This window comes from Schistocerca serialis, chromosome 10, assembly GCF_023864345.2.
Source record: "Schistocerca serialis cubense isolate TAMUIC-IGC-003099 chromosome 10, iqSchSeri2.2, whole genome shotgun sequence".
Lineage (NCBI taxonomy): Eukaryota > Metazoa > Arthropoda > Insecta > Orthoptera > Acrididae > Schistocerca > Schistocerca serialis.
In genome coordinates this window covers 127167452-127174331 of record NC_064647.1, presented here as the reverse complement: position 1 = coordinate 127174331, position 6880 = coordinate 127167452, and the positions used below count along the sequence as shown (strand labels likewise).

At 45.8% G+C, this 6880-nt stretch overlaps 1 pseudogene; it reads right to left on the bottom strand.

Annotated features, from left to right (window-relative positions):
• Positions 1-5761: 5761 nt before the first annotated feature.
• Positions 5762-5879, bottom strand: LOC126425521 (5S ribosomal RNA; annotated as a pseudogene).
• Positions 5880-6880: the final 1001 nt, after the last annotated feature.

Sequence of the window (6880 nt, the reverse complement as noted above, 5' to 3'; positions counted from 1 at the left end):
TGTATGCTAATAGTGTAGAGGATCGAAGCACAGAATCAGGATGGTCTGTTCGTTTCTGTGTACGTCGAGTAAGCACTGAGGACAGCTCAAGAAATGGAACTTGAACGGACTACACATCCCAAGTTACTGTTAACGAAATTTTGAGATATGATCGACGAAAAGCATGCGAGGAGATTGCGTATGAGGGCAGAACGTCTACCGCTACAGTTTACGGGGTCATTACTGAAAAGTTAGGGAAACGTCACTGCCAGATAGGTTCCACATGACCTCGGTAGGAGCAGGAAGCATTCCGCAGAAGAATTGCTTCGAAGTTATCGAACACTAGGAGAACAGTTTTGAAAAGGACTGTTGCTGTTGGTGAAACCTGGATACGAAATTTTGAGCCAAACTGCTCAGTCGTCACAATGGAAAAGTTCCAACTCTTCCCGCCATAAAAAAGTCCATCGGCAGCAGTCAAAAGTGAAACTGACGATGGTCTTAACATACGACATGAATCGAGTCATGGCTACAAATAGAGCGTCGCAGGGTACATCTGCAACAGGCGTGTACTACAAGTTGTTTCTGCCAAATGTTTTGCGTCCAAAACTTCTGCAAAGAAAGCCATCCATTCTTCCAGCTGCTGACCTCATTTTTCACGGTAACGCAAGGCAACGTATTGGACTATTAGTGACAGGCTCGACAAATATGGATGGGAAATCGGAAATACTTCCCCACCTACCACACATTTCTGATATGAACTCAACAGACATTTTCTCCCAAATTGAAGGGACAGCTCCGACAAAAACGATTTGGTACAACTGATGGAGCTTCCAATGAAGTGATTCGAGTACATTTACATCGACATCTACATCATACTCCGCAAATCAGCTAATAGTGCGTGGTGGAGGGTACTTTCGGTACCACCATCTGATTGCTCCAAACCTTCTCCACTCGCGAATAGTGCGTGGGAGGAATGATTGTCGGTAAGCCTCTGTATTGGCTCTAATTTCTCGAATTGTCTCCTCGTGGTCAAGACGCGAGATGTATGTGGGGAGAAGTAATATGTTGTCTGACTCCTCCTGAAAAGTGCTGTCCCGAAATTTCAGTAGTAAATCCCTCCGTGATGCACAACGCCTCTCTTGTAACGTCTGCCAGTGGAGATTGACTGGCATCTCTTCGCCAGCTAAACGATCCCGTGACGAAATGCGCCGCTCTTCGTTGGATTTTCTCTATCTCCTCTATCAGTCCTATCTGATAGGCATCCCAAATAGACAAACAAGAATCGGGTGAACAAACGTCATATAAGCCACTTCTTTCGTGGATGAGTAACATTTTTTTAAGATTCTTTCGATGAATCTGAGTCTGGTGTCTCCTCTCCCATTATCTGTTTTATATGGTAATCCCACGTAAGGTCGCTCTGGATAGTTACGCCCAGATATTTTACGGCAGACGCTGTCTCCAGCTGTTTCTCATCAGTAGTGTAACTGCACAGTAGTGGATTTCTTTTCCCATGTATGCGCAATATGTTACATTTATTTACGTTCAGGGTCAACTGCCAGAGTCTGCACCATTCGTCAGTTCTCTGCAGGTCGTTCTGCAAATTCTTACTATCTTCTGGCATTGCCACTTTGGTATAAACAACTGCATTCATCTGCGACTATATATATATATATATATATATATATATATATATATATATATATATATATATATTGTGAACGACTGATGACCTCAGAAGTTATGTCGCATATTGCTCAGAGCCATATATTGTTAACAGCAATGGTCCTATCACACTTCGCTGTGGTACTCCATATATTACCTATACATCTGTCGATTTATTTCCGTTAAGAGCGACGTGTTGAGTACTATCTGCAAGAAAGTCTTGAATGCAATCGCAGGTCTGCTTCGATACTCCGAAAGCTCGTTTTTTTTTCATGAAACGGCAAAGCGGGCCGGTGTCAAATGCCTCACTGAAATAAAGGAACACGGCATCAGCCTGACCCCCGTCGTCCACTGCGCTGTGGATCTCATGGAGGAACAGAGCGAGCTGAGTTTCGCAGGACCTCTGTTTGCGGAACCCATGTTGATCTTTCTAGAGGAGTTGTTCATTTTCCAGGAACGTCATAATTCTTGAGCATGAAACATGTTACATAGTTCTACAACAGATTGACGTCAACGATATAGGTCTATAATTGTGTGCATCTGTCTTACGGCCTTTCTTAAAAACGGGAATGACCCGCGCTTTTTTCGAGACGTTTGGTACCTTTCGTTGCTCAAGCGATCTACGATAAATTACTGCTAGAAGGGGAGGAAGTTCTTTCGCACAATCTTTATGGAATCTTGTAGGCATCTCATCTGGTCCTGACGTCTTTTCACTACTAAGCGATTGCAGCTGCTTTTCAATTCCTCGATCGGTTATATCGATATCTGCCACTTCTACGTTTGCACGACGATTGAAAGGAGGGACAGAGTTACGATCTTCCGAGCGGTGAAACAACTACGGAAGGCCGAATTCAGTATTTCAGCCTTCTCTCTGTCATCTTTCGTTTCGGTGCCGGTGTGGTCGCTAAGAGAATGAGTAGTTGATTTTGACCCACTTACTGATTTTGCATACGACCAAAATCTCTTAAGATTTTTACTCAGGACGGTTGACAACATCTTACTTTCAAAATCATTGAATGCTTCTGTCATTGCTCTCCTTACCCTCGTTTTCGCTTCGTTCAGCTTTTGTTTGTCAGCTAGGTTTTTACTTCTCTTGAATCTGAGATGAAGTGCTCTTTGTCTACGTAGCGCTTTTCTGACACGGCTATTAAACCATGGTGGATCTTTCCCATCCCTTAAAACCTTACTCGGAACATACTTGTCTAGGGCACAGTGAACGATGCATTTGAATTTTTTCCATTTGTTCTCCACGTCTTCATCCTCATCACCGAATATTTGATGCTGACTGCTGAGATATTCTGAAATTTGTATCCTGTCCATCTTGCTGAGCATATATCTTCCTATCTTTCTTAACATTTCTTATAGGACCCGTCGTCATAGATGCCATCACAGCCTTATGATCACTGAAATGTTACACTGATACGTTTACTGATCAGACAGGTCAACAATAAAAGTATCCTATGCGGAATACGGAAGCTGGAAAAATGTTGGGAAGTTGTCACGAGCAAGAACGGAGATTGTATTGGAGATCTGAGGAGGTACTCTATAAAATACACTACTGGACATTAAAATTGCTACACCACAAAGATGACGTGCTATAGACTCGAAATTTAACCGACGGGTAGAAGATGAGATATGCAAATGATTAGCTTTTCAGAGCAATCATACAAGGTTGGCGCCGGTGGCGACAGCTACAACGGCTGACATGAGGAAAGTTTCCAACCGATTTCTCATACACAAACAGCAGTTGACCGGCGCTGCCTGGTGAAAAGTTGTTGTGATGCCTCGTGTAAGGAGGAGAAATGTGTACCATCAGGTTTCCGACTATGATAAAGGTCGGATTGTAGCCTATCGCGATTGCGGTTTATCGTATCGAGACATTGCTGCTCGCGTTGGTCGAGATCCAATGACTGTTAGGACAATATGGAATCAGTGGGTAATACGGAACGCCGTGCTGGATCCCAACGGCCTCGTATCAGTAGCAGTCGAGATGACAGGCATCTATCCGCATGGCTGTAAGGGATCATGCAGCCACGTATCGATCCCTGAGTCAACAGATGGGGACGATTGCAAGACAACAAACATCTGGACGAACAGTTGGACGACGTTTGCAGCACCATGGACTATCAGCTCGGAGACCACGGCTGCGGTTACCCTTGACGCTGCATCACAGACAGGACCGCCTTCGATGGTGTACTCAACGACGAACCTGGGTGCACGAATGGCAAAACGTCATTTTTTCTGATGAATACAGATTCTGTTTACAGCATGATGATGGTCGCATCTGTGTTTGGCGACATCGCGGTGAACGCACAATAGAAGCGTGTATTCGTCATCGTCATGCTGGCGTGTTACCCGACGTGATGGTATGGGGTGCCACTGGTTGCACGTCTCGGTCACCTCTTGTTCGCATTGACGGCACGTTGAACTGTGGACGTTACATTTCCGTTGTGTTACGACCCGTGGCTCTACCCTTCATTCGTTCCCTGCAAAACCATACATTTCAGCAGGATAATGCACGACCGCATGTTGCAGGTCCTGTACGGGCCTTTCAGGATACAGAAAATGTTCGACTGCTGCCCTGGCTAGCACATTCTCCAGATCTGTCACCAACTGAAAACGTCTGGTCAATGGTGGCCGAGCAACCGGCTCGTCACAATACGCCAGTCACTACTGTGGTACTGTGGTATCGTGTTGAAGCTGCGTGTAGCTGTACACGCCATCCAAGCTGTGTTTGACTCAATGCCCAGGCGTATCATGGCCGTTATTACGGCCAGAGGTGGTTGTTCTGAGTACTGATTTCTCATGATCTATGCATCCAAACTGCGTGAAAGTGTAATCGCACGTCATTTCTAGTATAATATATTAGTCCAATATATACCCGTTTATCATCTGCATTTCTTCTTGGTGCAGCAATTTTAGTGGCCAGTAGTGTAAATTATTTTCTTGTATTGTATCTTACAGTGTGAAGAACTTTTGGAATGATCTCCTTATCTTATGTTCTCCGTTTCCGCTTAAAATACTTTCTGTTATGGGTTCCTCTTTAAATCTGTGGCACGATAACATAAAATTAAAAAAATATATTTTTGAATTATTATACGCTTCTCTCTAAGATCACACAATACCTTTCCAAAAATAAAAAAAAAGGTTCAAACATGTGTGAAATCTTATGGGACTTAGGACTTAACTGCTAAGGTCATCAGTCCCTAAGCTTACACACTAGTTAACCTAAATTATCCTAAGGACAAACACACACACACCCATACCCGAGGTAGGACTCGAACCTCCGCCGGGACCAGCCGCACAGTCCATGACTGCAGCGCCTCAGACCGCTCGGGATACTTTTCAACGAGGTCACTACTTCCCTGAGGCAGTATGCCTAGTCTGTGTTCGAATATACAGCTTGAAACGCACGGACGCTCACAGACACACACACACACACACACACACACACACACACACGCCCGCATCATGAACAGGTTCTAAGCAGTTTCTCTTTAATACCTTATCAGTCATTAATCCTTGTGCTCCTTCTCAGTGAATTAACGTCGCTGACAACTTCCGGATCCTTTAGCTCCACCTGTCGCCGTGCACAAAGTTGGAAGGCCGGGTGTAACTGACAGAGCATCCGAAGAGGATTATGCCGTAAGAGGAAGAGAAAGAGAATTCAACCGGATCAGGCAGAGATCGCCACTGGTCGGCTGCAACTCCGTGTCCACTTTCCTTACTACTCGCATAATCCGGTTTTCCCCACAAGGAGTTACTGCTTCGTGGGTTCTCAAACTGTGCTACCTGTCAGAAGGAGTGTAAGTCAAAAGTTCATTCGTCAGTTTTTGAAAACTGTATCGTCATAGAGCCATTCATCATGTTGATGACTATTTCACTATGCACATTTGACTGCCATTAAAAAAAAAAAAAGCACTCCGCCTTCAGGCCACGACTGACCTACCGGGACCATCCGACCGCCGTGTCATCCTCAGTGGAGAATGCGGATCGGAGGGGCGTTGGGGTCAGCATACCGCTCTCCCGGTCGTTATGATGGTATTCTTGACCGAAGCCGCTACTATTCGGTCGAGTAGCTCCTCAATTGTCATCACGAGGTTGAGTGTACCCCGAAAAATGGCAACAGCGCATGGCGGCCTGGATGGTCACCCATCCAAGTGCCGACCACGCCCGACAGCGCTTAACTTCGGTGATCTCACGGGAACCGGTGTAACCACTGCGGCAAGGTCGTTGCCTGCCATTAAAAAAAAGAATAAACAATTTAAATATGCCACCACTATAAACCTACCCACAAAATACACGGCCCGGTTACATTAATCTGACCATCACCTATGTTCGGCGTCAACGAGCAATAACTAAACACAGATGGCAGATGGAAGCACCAGCGGGGGGGGTAGAGAGGAAAACACAGCAGTCGCTGCTCTAATGAGAAAACGGAGAGGTTTATCTGAGGTCCAAAAGGGCGTAATCATTGTCTTTCAAAACGGTCCATGTGGCACCTTGGTTAAAATATACCACGCATGCCAAAATGGCGTTGTCGAAAACCTGCGCGAAGGTAGCTGTGGTGCATCATGGGAGGAGTTGAACGACATCTGCGGAGATGTGTACAGACGAACAGGTGAGCAGTTGGCTCCACATATAATGCAAGGTATTACCGACGGCGTGTCCTCAACGGCAGTTCAGCCAACACTACTGCGTGTGGACGTCCACAGCAGGTGCCTTACTCATGCACCCATGCTGACTGCTGTTCACTGGCGAAGAAGTCCGGAATTTGCACTCTAGTACCTCAACTGAAGCTCCGCCTCTTCAGGTGAATGATGTTTCATGCTCTGTTGGATCGTCGGGAGGGTCCGGGCCAAAAAAGGGGACGTTATGATCTGGAGTATGTTTTGTGGCATTCCCAGGGTCATTCTGGAGGGCTCGGTAGATCAACGTAGTATGGTCAGTAGGCGGACCGTGTCCACCACTACGTGCAGTCTTTTTTTCCTCAGGACAATGACATCTACCAGCAGGATACTGCAACGTGCCAAACAGCTCGCAGTATACGTGTGTGGTCCGAACAACACTAAGATGAATGTGCCTCACCACGAAACTCTCCGGTTTTGAACCCAATAGAGAATATACCCGACCACCTCGATCGAGCTATTCACGCCATTGATCCTGAAGCAAGAAATCTAGCGCATCTGGCACAGTACTGGCGTTGTAAGTGGGTTGCTTCTGTGGTGGCAGTGCTGTG